Source organism: Salvelinus sp. IW2-2015, linkage group LG18 (assembly GCF_002910315.2).
Source record: "Salvelinus sp. IW2-2015 linkage group LG18, ASM291031v2, whole genome shotgun sequence".
Classification (NCBI taxonomy): Eukaryota; Metazoa; Chordata; class Actinopteri; order Salmoniformes; family Salmonidae; genus Salvelinus; species Salvelinus sp. IW2-2015.
In genome coordinates this window covers 41,742,322-41,757,957 of record NC_036858.1, presented here as the reverse complement: position 1 = coordinate 41,757,957, position 15,636 = coordinate 41,742,322, and the positions used below count along the sequence as shown (strand labels likewise).

The window sequence follows — 15,636 nt, the reverse complement described above, 5'->3', positions numbered from 1 at the left end:
AAACACCACAGTAATGAGACAACTGACGGGGTCAAACTTATCTGTGTTTCTCTATCTCTCGGTCTCTCTCTTTCGATCTGTCCAAGTTTGTTTTTCTCTTTCAGACGTTCCATCTCCCTGCCTATGTTTCTCGTTAGCTGTCTGTCTGTCTCACTTACTCCCTCTATTTAATTTTCCCTTTGTGTCGATTTATCTCACTTGCTTTGGCCCTTTCACCCTATTTATCTCACTGTCAAAACTCATCAATTCCTTTGAGAAATACATAACTGTTATGCAACAAGCACCACACCTCATGGATAATTCAGTAGGTGTGTGCGTTACTGCTTTTAGAAAGAGGCACCTCCATTTTTATACAGCAGAAACACTACAGTATGAGTCATACAAACAACTGTAAATAATGGATATTCATGAGGTGCTGTTGTGCATTAACCGGGTGGAATATGCTGTAGGATTCATGGAGTTATGACCTCACGTCCAGGATCATCCTTCCTGTCTTGACCTGTTAGAACGTTCCACCACAGATGACTGCTGTGACATCACTTGACCCTGCAGTGACCTTGATGGAGCCATTTTGCTACAAGACAAAAATGACCACAGACTAGTGGTTTGAAAGAAAAGCACAGAGCTTTAAGCGCTAGGTCTTCATATTTTAATGTGGAGAGAACAAGTTTTGGTATGCAGGGGAAGAACGTTGGGGTACCCTTTGAGTTTGTTGATTAGTCTGGTGGCACTCTAACACAGTGTGTGACTAACATTCTGGACTGTGTATTACTGTATAATACAATTTCAGTGCAGGTCAAAGCCATCATTACAGAGCTCTATATCAGATGGAATGAATGTGTTAAGGAGATCAGCTGTTTATGCATTCAGTGTGGGCATACACTTTGGGAGGAAAACACCACCAAAGCTCCTATTACTGTCCCGAGGTGACCTATTTAAGCATGGAAACCAAAAATATGTATTTCAATGGCACACATCCTCTAAATACGTTAATCAAATCAAGCCTGTCTGACAGCTAAATGATCCTCAATATGCCGCTCAGTCAACGTTATTAATCTATCATGATATATAAATCAAGAAATCCTGGTGATCACCATAGAGATTTAATTAGGAGTTAAAACACTTTTTTAAGCTTTAGACATGTATGCTGAGAAGCTCTGCGACTTGGAGAAGGACTGGGCCTCTGTACTCTTATCTGGCCATCTTTCCCTTCCTCCCTCCCCCCAACAGCACACACGATCACTTGCCTCTACCATTACTAATCTGCTAGCTCTGACTAGTAGACACATACAGGTAACTGCCAACATAAAGGAAACACCAACATAAAGTGTCTTAATAGGGCTTTGGGCTACCACAGAACAGCTTCAACGCGCCTTGGCATAGATTCTACAAGTTTCTGGAACTATATTGGAGGGATGCAACACCCTTCGTTCATGAGAAATTCCATAATTTTGGTGTTTTGTTGATGATGAAATGCTGTCTAAGGATTTTGGCAATGAGGCCCATTATCTACTTACTCAGAGTCAGATGAACTCGTGGATACCATTTTTGTGTCTCTGCGTGCAGTTTGAAGGAAGTTTCTAACTAGCACCAGCGCAATTGCTAACTAGTGTTAGTGCAATGACTGGAAGTCTATGGTATCTGCTAGCATGCTAGCAGCAGATACCCATAGCCTTACAGTAATTGTCCTAATGCTAGTTAACATTGGCTCGCGAAACTACCTCTTAACTTCCTTCATACTGGACACAGAGACATAACAATGGTATCCACGAGTTTATCTGATAAGGGGCCTCATTACCAAAATCATGAAGTATCCCTTTAAGAGACTGACGGTCTGGGTTTGGTAGCGCTCCAGTCCTCCCTGTCATAATAAGCAACAGAGGATATAGAAATTGTATTATACCCCAGAGAAATAAGTAAAGTCAATGTAAGTAACCTAATTTATGTTTGTTTAACTGTTAACTTCGAGGATATTGTCAGCAATAATCATATGCCCATAGAATTTAATTCCACTGTTTGCACTGAAACTGTCTGCCTTAGGAAGAAGCCTACTGTTGACAGCTCCCTTAGTACCATAGCCTCAAATGTAAATGTCACTGACATGTCTACCTTGGATCAGCCTCTCAGAATGGCACTAAAAACAAACAAGCAACCCAGAAAAGTACTAAACATAGCCCATATTGTTAAAGTATGTAGCCTGTGAAACAAGGTTCATGAAATGTACAACTTATAGACAATGACAACAATCTCTTGTCCAGATTGGATAGTGCAGGGTGATGGCGATTGCATCGTCTGTGGATCTATTGGGGCGATAAGCAAATTGAAGTGGGTCTAGGGTGTCAGGTAAGGTAGAGGTGATATGGTCTTTAAAGCCTCTCAAAGCACTTCATGATGACAGAATTGAGTGTTACGGGGCGATAGTCATTTAGTTCAGTTGCCTTTGCTTTCTTTGGAACAATGTTGGACATCTTGAAGCAGACTGGGATAGGGAAAGATTGAACATGTCCGTAAACACCCCAGCCAGCTGGTCTGAGCGGCTAGGGATGCCGTCTGGTCCGGCAGCGAGGGTTAACACGCTTAAATGTCTTATTAACGTCGGCCATGGAGAAGGAGAGCCCACAGTCCTAGGTAGCGGGCCAAGTCGGTGGCACTGTGTTATCATCAAAGCTGGCAAAGATGGTGTATAGCTTGTCAGGAAGCAAGATGTCGGTGTCCGAGACGTTACTGGTTTTCTCTTTGTAGTCTGTGATTGTCTGTAGACCCTGCCGCATACGTCTTGTGTCTAAGCCGTTGAATTGTGACTCCACTATGTCTCTATACTGACGTTTTGCCTGTTTGATTGCCTTACAGAGGGAATAACTACACTGTTTGTACTGGTTCGCGCTTTCAGTTTTGCTGTTCTACAGTCACTGTTGAAGAAAGTCAGAGCAGAATGGGTTCATATGAAGTTTAACTGGTGAGAAAGGCAATGATCGGAGAGCTGAAGTAGAGAATGGATGGAGAGGAGAGAGGGAGAGAGAAAGAGAAGAACTGAAAAGTGTTGAAGAATCGGAACAAGGTTGCAGAGTAAAAGAGATGTATTGCTGCTTCAATCTTCAGCAATTGTTGATAACAATTTTGGACAGTCTTCCACTTTTTTCAATACAAGACAGGATCAGTTACCAATCATTGATTGATGTATGAGGGAGGGCGTAACAAGGTATCCTTCTCTCTAAATCATCAGCCAAACCACACAGAGGGCGGTGGTTGACACTGTTTGCTCTATATGGATGGATGACGGAGTCAAACAGGATTAGTTTTTTCTACAAAAAGAGAGGAGGTGACATCTGAGTCTGTGTGTGATGGATTAGAGGGAGGCGCGTTGCGTGACAGCCAGAGTCAAGAAGAACAGGGATGATATGACTGATTTTCCGTGGTAACCACCAGCAAAATGTTTGAATAGAAACAGTTGTTGACACTATCTGTGAAACAGCAGTAGGCACGGTGGAGGAGTGAAATAAAACACATTACACTACCCAAAGACAGGATTAAAAAGGTTTGATTAGGAATGTGTATTTTACATTAACATAGTGAGACAAAAATCTGTAGTAAATCATCTGTCAGAAATAGACAAGCACTTTATAATTAACCATTGTAATGTTTGCTCTATCACATAGGCCTACTTTAATTACCCACTACTTTTGAGCTGCACAATATATATGGTGATCTATTATAATTAGAGCTATCAAATAATTAAAATAAGTAATTGTGATTATTCACAAGATTTTTTTGTAGCTAATCATGATAAATCACTATTTTAAAAATGTGCTAAAATCTGTCCCTAAAGAAAGATGTTTCCATTTAAAAAGCAGTGCATTGAGTTACAGGCATACTATGCTTTGATTGTAATGTGTATGTACTGTAGGTCGACTGCCTCTTATCAATATTCCTGAAGTTTAACAGTTGTGTGCACAAACACACACCCACAAACACACAAAAACACACACATACTGTTAAAGCTTCAAGCATCCTAAATGAGTGTTCTCCCAATTTCTGACTGCAGGGTTGACTACAGGAAAAAAGAACTGGCTCTATGGATACAAAGAACAATCAAATCACGGTGTGACAGTACCCCCCCCCCCCCCCCCCMCYMSSGSCSCCACCYGGCGYCCYMCCTGGGCGCGTACCCTACCTGGTTGACTGGGGTGCCGGCGGTGGATGGCATGAGGGCTGGGTCCAGGATGTCTCTAGCGGGGACCCAGCACCTCTCCTCCGGGCCATAACCCTCCCAGTCAACCAGGTACTGGAAATAGGGATAGGTTGATATCCCTATAGACCCACCACCCGGCCAGGTCTCTGACTTCCTCCCTAATCACTGGCCACTTTAATAATGGAATATTAGTAACTCTAATAATGTTTACATATTTTTGCTAGACTCATCTCATAAGTATATACTCTATTCTATTCTACTGTATTTTAGTCTATGCCACTCTGACATTACTCATCCTAATATTTATATATTCCTTAATTAATTCCATGATTTTACTTTTAGGTTGTGCGTATTGTGTGTATTGTTGTGAATTGTTAGATATTACTGCACTGTTGGAGGAAGAAACACAAGCATTTCGGTACACCTGCAATAACATCTGCTAAACATGTGTATGTGACAAATACAACTTGATTTGATTTGATTTAGATTATCACAGCTGGTCGTGGTGGCTGATGAATGAGACATGAGACCTCCCTGCTGCCTCCATGTCCTAGTTAGCGCTGAGGCCCAGGGGGCTGAGAACTGACAGAGATAACCCCTCCTCTCCTGATGACAGCATGTCTGGCTCAAAGGCATCTGAGGGACCAGGGGGACACACAGGCGGAGAACACAAGGCCTGGAGATTACCTGGCTAAAACGGTTGCCTACATCCCTGTCACAACACATAGCACTCACAATGTCATGCTGCATGGGGCATTCGAAACAGTGTGGAACTTTATAGCTTGTCACTTACAGAGGCAGAAGCATTAGCAGGAGGTGGTGCTACTCAGAGTTATTGTTATATATTACATATTATAAACCGGGTAGTTTGGGTCCTGGATGCTGATAAGACAAAATACCAGGGTATGACGCAAAAATACTTGTTTACTGTTCTATTTATATTGGTAACTAGTTTATAATAGTAATAAGGCACCTCAGGGGTTTGTGGTATATGGTCAATATACCACAGCTAAGGGCTGTGCCGTGCCTAAGAACAGTCCTTAGCTGTGGTATATTTAAGCAATAAGGCACGAGGGGGTGTGGTTTATGGCCAATATACCACGGCTAAGGACCTTTGATTAGCACGAAGCAACATGGAGTGCCTGACACAGACCTTAGCCGTGGTCTATTGGCCATATACAACAAACCCCCGAGGTGCCTTATTGATATTATAAACTGGTTTCCAACATAATTAGAGCAGTAAAAATAAATGTTTTGTCATACCCGTGGTATACGGTCTCATATACAACAGCTTTCAGCCAATCAGCATTCAGAGCTCAAACCACCAAGTTTACAATGGCCAATATACCATGACTAAGGAATATGAACAGTCCTTAGCCATGTTATATTGGCCATATACCACACCCACTCGTGCCTTATTGCTTAAATATACCACGGCTAAGGACTGTTCTTAGGCACGAAACATTAAGATGGCGCCGAAGAGGATGGCTGACGTTTTACATGCTCCTAACCAACTGTGATATTTAGTTCTGTTTTTTGCATTGTGTGTAACTTGTTTTTTTACTTATGTTGTACATAAGGTTGCTGCTACCATCTCTTATGACCGAAAATAACTTCCGGACATCAGAACACTTACTACTCACCGTGAACTGGAAGAAGTCCAACGAGACGGATATACTGCTTTCCCGGGAACAGGCCCAAATCCCCGTCATTTGCGTAAAGAAAAGGCGGAGGAAAAGGGGGTGCAGTTCGGGCTGCCTTCTGAGAACCCGTAGGCGAGCGAGTAAACTCCCACTGCCATCCGTCCTACTGTCTAACGTGCAATTATTGGAAAATAAAATTGATGACCTACGATTAAGATTATCCTACCAACGGGACATTAAAAACTGTAATACCTTATGTTTCACTGAGTCGTGGCTAAACGACAACACAGATAATGTAGAGCTAACGGGGTCTTTCCATGCACTGGCAGAACAGAGAAGCTACGTCTGGTAAGACAAGGGGTGGGGTTGTGTGTCTATTTATCAATAACAGCTAGTGATGTCTAATATTAAAGATGTCTCAAGGTATTGCTCGCCTGAGTACCTTATGATAAGCTGTAGACCACCCTATCTAACAAGAGAGTGCTCATATATATTATTCGTAGCTGTCTATTTACCACCACATACTGATGCTGGCACTAAGACTGCACTCAACCAACTCTATAAGGCCATAAGCAAACAAGAAAATGCTCATCCAGAAGCGGTGGTTCTAGTGGCCGGGGACTTGAATGCAGGGAAACTTAAATCAGTTTACCACATTTTTACCAGCATGTCACATGTGCAACCAGAGGAAAGACAATTCTAGACCACCGTTACTCCACACACAGAGATGCATACAAAGCACTCCCCCGCCCTCCATTTGGCAAATTTGACCATAATTCTATCCTCCTGATTCCTGCTTGCAAGCAAAAACTAAAGCAGGAAATACCAGTGACTCGCTCAATATGGAAGTGGTCAGATGACGCGGATGCTACGCTACAGGACTGTTTTGCTAGCACAGACTGGAATATGTTCCGAGATTCATCCAATGGCATTGAGGAGTATACCATGTCAGTCACCGGCTTCATTAATAAGTGCATCGACGACGTTGTCCCCACAGTGACCATACGTACATATCCCAACCAGAAGCCATGGATTACATGCAACATCCGCATCGAGCTAAAGGCTAGAGCTGCCGTTTTCAAAGAGCGGGACACTAATCAGGACGCATATAATAAATTCTGCTATGCCCTCAGACGAACCATCAAACAAGCAAAGCGTCAATACAGGATTAAGATTGAATCCTACTACACTGGCACTGACTCTCGTTGGATGTGGCTGGGCTTGAAAACTATTATGGATTACAAAGGGAAACCTAGACGCGAGCTGCCCAGTGATGCGAGCCTATCAGACGAGCTAAATGCCTTTTATGTTTGCTTCGAGGCAAGCAACACTGAAGCATGCACAAGAGCACTAGCTGTTCTGGATGACTGTGTGATAACGCTCTCGGTAGCCGTTATGAGCAAGACCTTACACAGGTCAACACTCACAAAGCCGCGGGGTCAGACGGATTACCAGGACATGTCCTCAAAGCATGCGCGTACCACTTGGCATGTGTCATCACTGACATTTTCAACCTCTCCCTGACCGAGTCTATAATACCTTTGTTTCAAGCAGACCACCATAGTCCCTGTGCCCAAGGAAGTGAAGGTAATCTGGCTAAATGATTAACGCCCCGTAGCACTGACATCGGTAGCCATGAAGTGCTTTGAAAGGCTAGTCATGGCTCACACACTAGACCCACTCTATTTACATTGACCCCCCCCCCCCCCCCCCMCCATTCTTTTTGTACAGTGCTGCTCCTAGTTGTTTATTATCTATGCATAGTCACTTCACCCTACCTATATGCACATATTACCTCAACTAACCTGTACCCCCACACACTGACTCAGTACCGCTATCCCCAGTATATAGCCTCGTTATTGTTATTTACTTGTGTTACTTGTGTTACTTATTTTTTACTTTAGTTTATTTGGAAAATATTTTCTTAACTCCTCTTGAACTGCAGTGTTGGTTAAGGGCTTGTAAGTAAGCATTTCACGGTAAGGTCTACACTTGTTGTATTCAGCACGTGACAAATAAAGTTCACATTTTATTTGTTCTTAGGCACGACACAGCCCTTTTACAGTGGCTTACGAAACTATTCACCCCCCGTGGAATTTTTCCTATTTTGTTGCCTTACAACCTGGAACTAAAATAGATGCTGCCACCACCATGCTACACCGTAGGGATAGTGTTCTCGGGGTGATGAGAGGTGCTGGGTTTGCATCAGACATAGCTTTTTCCAAAAAATCTCAATTTTAGTCTCATCTGACCAGAGTACCTTTTTCCATATGTTTGGGGATTCTCCCACATGCCTTTTGGCGAACACCAAACGTGTTTGCATATTTTTTTCTTTAAACAATGGCTTTTTTCTGGACACTCTTCTGCAATGCCCAGCTCTGTGGAGTGTACGGCTTAAAGTGGTCCTATGGACATATACTCCAATCTCCGCTGTGGATCTATGCTGCTCCTTCAAGGTTATCTTTGGTCTCTTTGTTGCCTCTCTGATTAATGCCCTCCTTGCCTAGTCCGTGAGTTTTGGTAGGTTTGGCACGTTTTTTGTGATGCCATATTCTTTCATTTTTTTAATAATGGATTTAACCGTGCTCCGTGGGATGTTCAAAGTTTCAGATATTTTTTTATAACCCAACCCTGATCTGTAGTTCTCCACAACTTTGTCCCTGACCTGTTTGGAGAGCTCCTTGGTCTTCATGGTGCCGCTTGCTTGGTGGTGCCCCTTGCTTAGTGTTGTTGCAGACTCTGGGGCCTTTCAGAACAGGTGTATATATATACTGAGATCATGTGACAGATCATGTGACACTTAGATTGCATACAGGTGGACTTAATTTAACTAATTATGTGACTTCTGAAGGTAATTGATTGCACCAGATCTTATTTAGGGGCTTCATAGCAAAGGGGGTGAATACATATGCACGCACGATAAAAATTAAAAAAACTAGTTTTTTTTCTTCATTTCACTTCACCAATTTGGACTATTTTGTGTATGTCCAGTATATGAAATCCAAATAAAAATCCATATAAATTACAGGTTGTAATGCAACAAAATAGGAAAAACGCCAAGGGCGATGAATACTTTTGCAAGGCACTGTAGCTGTGGTATATTGACCATATACCACAAACCCCCGAGGTGCCTTATTGCTATTCTAAACTGGTAACAACCTGTGGTATACGGTCTGATATACAATGGTTGTCAGCCAATCAGCATTCAGGGCTCAAACCACCCAGCCATTATAAATTGAGTGGTTCCATCCCTGAATGCTGATTGGCTGACAGCTGTGGTATATCAGACCATATACCACGTGTATGACAAAATTTTTATTTTTACTGCTCTAATTTCCTTTTGTAACCAGTTTATTATAGCAATAAGGCACCTCGGGTGGTTGTGCTATATGGCCAATATACCACGGCTAAGGTCTGTATCCAGGCACTCCGCATAGCGTCGTGCTTAAGACCAGCCCTTGGTCTTATGTACCACACCACCTTGGTGCTTATTGCTTAAATATACCACACCCCCTCAGGCCTTATCGCTTAATTATATAGTGTATTGCTGTTATCTGTTATTATTTTTGAGTAGATAATTTCATCTCCCACTCTCCTAATTAGAAGGTCAATCAAATCTTATCTAATTTTTGTGTAAAAAGCCAATTACTGTATTTTGACAGGTTTTAAGTCAAATGAGTTCAACATTGCACCCTCTCCTTTTTTCTCTTCCAAGTCTAACATGTTGGGTATTCCAAGTTGTATAATAAAATACATTGCCAGCATCAAACAAGGCTGATTGAAAAATAGTTTTCCTTTGTCGTTCCCTCCTTAAGGTGATCACAGCAGCATCATGTGCACTTTACTTTCACAGACAACCTCGAGGAGAGAAGAGAAAGAAAGAGGGGATGACATTTCAAAGATCTCTGGTACAGCCCGTCTTATTAATTTATATAGTGTATAAGGAGTGATAACTCTACAATATGCCACACCGTGTCAACCATTCAGGAAGTGAAGAAGAAATTTACATGGCATTAGCTCGTAAAGTACATTGCACAGTCTGATGCTATTTAAGCTAATGACTTGGTGGTGACACTCTTTCAAAATTGGCTGAAACAGAAAGGAATGTGTTGGTGTGCTGCAAAATAAATAACATACATTTTTAATATTTTACCACTTCCTCTAAGAGTTGTGTGTAGCCTAAACAGGAAGATGCTATGAGGTACATTAATAAATAACATTCACAATATGAATACAAGATCATATTGAATACAAGTAGTATACTACGTCAATATTCATATGGTCCTTTCTGTGTGTGTGTTTGTTTGTGTGTCTGCACGCAATGTCATGGCCAAAACATATAGATTCAATGGTTGTAAAGATGGGGAGAGGTCTGTACGTAGTAAAGAGATGCTCCGCTTTTTTGACACCACATTCCACAAAGCAAGTCCTGCAGGCTCTAGTTTTATCTTATCTTGACTATTGTCCAGTCATATTGTCAAGTGCTGCAAAGAAAGACATAGTTAAGAAGCAGCTGGCCCAGAACAGAGCAGCACGTCTTGCTCTTCATTGTAGTGAGAGGGCTAATATTACCATGCATGGCAGTTTCTCTTGGCTAAGAGTTGAGATAAGACTGACCATCACTTCTTGTTTTTATAAGAAACATGAATCTGTTGGAAATTCCAAATTGTTTGCAAAGTTTGCAAAATCACCCTTAAATATGATTTTCTTGCAGCTTCACTTGCAGTTACAGGAATAAGAGTCTAGATACACACAAGACCATAGCTCCTAGCAACAACAAAACATCTACATGTCATTCAAAACGTCACATGAAACATGGACACTGCATGTTTCTTTGTCATGCCAAGTAGCCAGGTCTGCTTGTGCTTTAGTCAACTTCTCTATCATTTATAGCCATGCTAAACATTCCAAAAGAATGAAAAAGATAAACACTATTTCTATTTTATTATAGTTGATATAGTAATTTAATACAATAATATAATACAATGGGTTCTATCAACAAACTAGACTTCACATTCTTGCTTCCTCTGTCCTTGTTCACTCCACTCCTTGCCTTGAAAGTGCATTGGAGCATGAGGAGGGGAACCTTCCCTCCTCTCCCCCAATGTGCTTTGAGAGGGAGGTGAGGAATGGAGGAAACAAGGGGAGAATCTCAATTGCATTTCCTTCATTCCTCACGTCCTCGCTCCTCACTTCCTCAAAACCCATTGGATAAGAACATGAGAGGGGAGGGACCTCTGACCTTCCAATGGATTTTGAGAAGGAGACAAGGAGAGAGGATGCAACGAATCAAGGAAATGCAATTCAGATTCTCCAAGGGCAGAGGAAGCAAATATTTGACAGATATTCCCATTTTTTTGACAGTGCCAGACTGACTGACTGACTGAGCTACCATAATATCCATGGCCTGTCCAGAAACAACCCCTAGCCCCTACTGCCCAGAGTCTAGACACTTCTGGAAATCTGAGAGGGATTGATGGGTGGTGACATGGTGAGCGCTCCACCTTAACCTCTGATAGGCTTGATGGAATTTTGCCGGTATTGCTTACGCCTGTCCAATTCTCTCAGACCTCCACAAGTGTCTAGGGGTTGTTTCTAGACAGGACCCCACAACCCTTCAGGTGTGTGGTGGACCTACAGCATGACAATCGAGGCACTGGTTGGATGTTTAATTCCATTGCTACACACACATATATTTGCACAGATGTAAGCTGGACACAGCCACAGCAAAATAGATACTGTTGTTTTGGCTGTATAGCATAATTTAATAAGATTACCAATGGTTTAGGATATATTAATCAGCTAAGCATTTAGAGTAATAGCAGTTGATTAAGTCAATACACACTAAATAGTACGCAGAAATCTTACCTTATCTTGCCACTATGGCACGGTATGGGCAGAAATGAATCAATGAATGAATAGATAATAGATTAATAGAATGGAGTTAGAAGGGTGACGACCAACTTTGAAAGGACAGGAAGTGTTGGCTGTGCACTTGACCAGGCATTCCACATTTAACCACACTCACATTTGAACATTGAAATATTAAGTTGATTTTTGGCTTTATATGCAAAAACTTGGAAAACAAACAATCAAAACGTACACGAACCGTAATTTTACCTTAGGAATCTTGATTTAATGTTGTCCACAAAGTAGGCTAATTATATTAACCGCGCTAACAACATAGAGACCAAAATGTTCTGTCAGTCCTGGAGATCAGTACTGGAGATTAATTCCTGCACTTTGGCTGTTAAATTGTTTGCAGTATCACACAAGGTCTTTATCACTCGACTGTCATTCATAAAATCCTTTCCTGAATCAGCTTATGTTGTGTGATAATATCCCCACATACTGTAACTAAACAGCTATCAAACGCGCATCAAACAACTATTATGCGTAATTATTGAAGAACCCTGTTAATGACAGTATCGATTTTTGTTTTATTAATGATATTACAATTAATCTTTCTGTTGAAAGCATTGGATTTTGCAATTACATACATTATTTTGGTTATGTGTGCACATGAAAACTGTTTTCACACCGTAACATAGGGAGATATGAAATGTTACGAGTTTACAGCACACTTCTGAGATCTCCATACAAAAAAATCGAATCAAATCCAATTTTATTTGTCATATCCACATGGTAAGCAGATGTTAATGCGAGTGTAGCGAAATGCTTGTGCTTCTAATTCCGACCATGCAGTAATATCTAACAGGTAATCTAACCGAACAAGTTCACAACTACCTTAAACACACAAGTGTTAAGAAATGAATAAAAATATGAACACAAAAATATATGAATGAGTGATGGCCGAACGGCATAGGCAAGATGCAGTAGATGGTATAGAGTACAGTATATACATATGAGATGAGTAATGTAGGGTATGTAAACATTATATAAAGTGGCATTGTTTAAAGTGGCTAGTGATACATTAATTACATAAATTCTTCCATTAATAAAGTGGCTAGAGTTGAGTCAGTACATTGGCAGCAGCCACTCAACGTTAGTGATGGCTGTTAAATTAACAGTCTGATGGCCTTGAGATAGAAGCTGTTGTTCAGTCTCTCGGTCCCCGCTTTGATGCACCTGTACTGACCTCACCTTCTGGATGATAGCGGGGTGAACAGGCAGTGGCTCGGGTGGTTGTTGTCCTTGATGATCTTTTTGGCCTTCCTGTGACATCGGGTGGTGTAGGTGTCCTGGATGGCAGGTAGTTTTCCCCCGGTGATGTGTTGTGCAGACCTCACTACCGTCTGGAGAGCCTTACGGTTGTGGGCGGAGCAGTTGCCGTACCAGGCGGTGATACAGCCCGACAGGATGCTCTCGATTGTGCATCTGTAAAAGTTTGTGAGTGTTTTTGGTGACAAGCCGGATTTCTTCAGCCTCCTGAGGTTGAAGAAGCGCTGCTGCGCCATCACCACGCTGTGCTCCTTCTGCTGTTTCCTGAAGTCCACGATCATCTCCTTTGTTTTGTTGACATTGAGTGTGAGGTTATTTTCCTGATACCACACTCCGAGGGCCCTCACCTCCTCCCTGTAGGCCGTCTCGTCGTTGTTGGTAATCAAGCCTACTACTGTAGTGTCGTCTGCAAACTTGATGATTGAGTTGGAGGCGTGCATGGCCACGCAGTCATGGGTGAACAGGGAGTACAGGAGAGGGCTGAGAACGCACCCTTGTGGGGCCCCAGTGTTGAGGATCAGCGGGGTGGAGATGTTGTTACCTACCCTCACCACCTGGGGGCGGCCCGTCAGGAAGTCCAGGACCCAGTTGCACAGGGCGGGGTCGAGACCCAGGTTTTCGAGCTTAATGACAAGTGTGGAGGGTACTATGGTGTTAAATGCTGAGCTGTAGTCAATGAACAGCATTCTTACATAGGTATTCCTCTTGTCCAGATGGGATAGGGCAGTGTGCAGTGTGATTGCGATTGCGTCGTCTGTGAACCTATTGGGGCGGTAAGCAAATTGGAGTGGGTCTAGGGTGTCAGGTAGGGTGGAGGTGATATGGTCCTTGACTAGTCTCTCAAAGCGCTTCATGATGTCGTAAGTGAGTGCTACGGGGTGATAGTCATTTAGCTCAGTTACCTTAGCTTTCTTGGGAACAGGAACAATGGTGGCCCTCTTGAAGCATGTGGGAACAGCAGACTGTGATAAGGATTGATTAAATATGTCCGTAAACACACCAGCCAGCTGGTCTGCACATGCTCTGAGAAAGCGGCTTGGGATGCCGTCTGGGCCTGCAGCCTTTGCAAGGGTTAACACGTTTAAATGTTTTACTCACGTTGGCTGCAGCGAAGGAGAGCCCGCAGGTTTTCGTAGCGGGCCGTGTCAGTGGCACTGTATTGTCCTCTAAGCGAGCAAAGAAGTTGTTTAGTTTGTCTGGGAGCAAGACATCGTGGTCCGCGATGGGGCTGGTTTTTCTTTTGTAGTCCGTGATTGACTGTAGACCCTGCCACATACCTCCCGTGTCTGAGCCATTGAATTGCGACTCTACTTTGTCTCTATACTGATGCTTAGCTTGTTTGATTGCCTTGCAGAGGGAATAGCTACAACGTTTGTATTCGGTCATGTTTCCGGTCACCTTGCCCTGATTAAAAACAGTGGTTCGCGCTTTAAGTTTTGCGCGAATGCTGCCATCAATCCACGGTTTCTGGTTGGGGAATGTTTTAATAGACACTGTGGTTACAACATTACCGATGCACTTGCTAATAAACTCGCTCACCGAATCAGCGTATTCATCAATGTTGTTGTTCGACGCTATGCGGAACATATCCCAGTCCACGTGATCGAAGCAATCTTGAAGCGTGGAATCCGATTGGTTGGACCAGCGTTGAATAGACCTGAGCATGAGTGCTTCCTGTTTTAGTTTCTGTCTATAGGCTGGGAGCAACAAAATGGATTCGTGGTCAGCTTTTCCGAAAGGAGGGCGGGGGGGGCCTTATATGCATCGCGGAAGTTAGAATAACAATGATCCAGGGTTTTGCCAGCCCTGGTCGCACAATCGATATGCTGATAAAATTTAGGGAGCCTTGTTTTCAGATTAGCCTTGTTAAAATCCCCAGATACAATAAAATTAGCCTCAGGATATGTGGTTTCCAGTTTACATAGAGTCAAATGAAGTTCGTTCATCAGTGCCTTCGATGTGTCTGCTTGGGGGGGAATATACACGACTGTGATTATGATCGAAGAGAATTCTCTTGGTAGATAATGTGGTCGGCATTTGATTGTGAGGAAGTCCGGTGAACGAAAGGACTTGAGTTCCTGTATGTTGTTATGATCACACCACGTCTCGTTAATCATCAGGCATAACCCCCCGCCCTTCTTACCAGAGAGATGCTTGTTTCTGTCAGCGCGATGCGTGAAGAAACCAGGTGGCTGTACCGACTCCGATAGAGTGTCTCGAGTGAGCCATGTTTCCGTGAAACAAAGAACGTTACAGTCTCTGATGTCTCTCTGGAAGGCAACCCTTTCGTCTACCTTGTTGTCAAGAGACCTGACATTGGCGAGTAATATGCTCGGGAGCGGTGCGCGATGTGTCAGTCTACGGAGCCTGACCAGAAGACCGCTCCGTCTGCCCTTTCTGCGGCGCCGTTGTTTTGGGTCACCGGCTGGGATCCGATCCATTGTCCTGGATGGTGGGCCAAACAGAGGATCCGCTTCGGGAAAGTCGTATTCCTGGTAATGTTGGTGAGTTGACGTTGCTCTTTTAATCCAATAGTTCCTCCCGACTGTATGTAATAAAACGTAAGATTTCCTGGGGTAACAATGTAAGAAATAACACATAAAAAAACTAAATACTGCATAG

The 15,636-nt window shown here is 42.8% G+C and overlaps 1 protein-coding gene across 1 annotated transcript in view; it reads right to left on the bottom strand.

The window, feature by feature from the left end:
- Nucleotides 1-15,636, bottom strand: part of LOC111978381 (glutamate receptor ionotropic, delta-1-like) — a 177,162-nt gene that overhangs the window by 87,119 nt on the left and 74,407 nt on the right. The window lies entirely within an intron of this gene.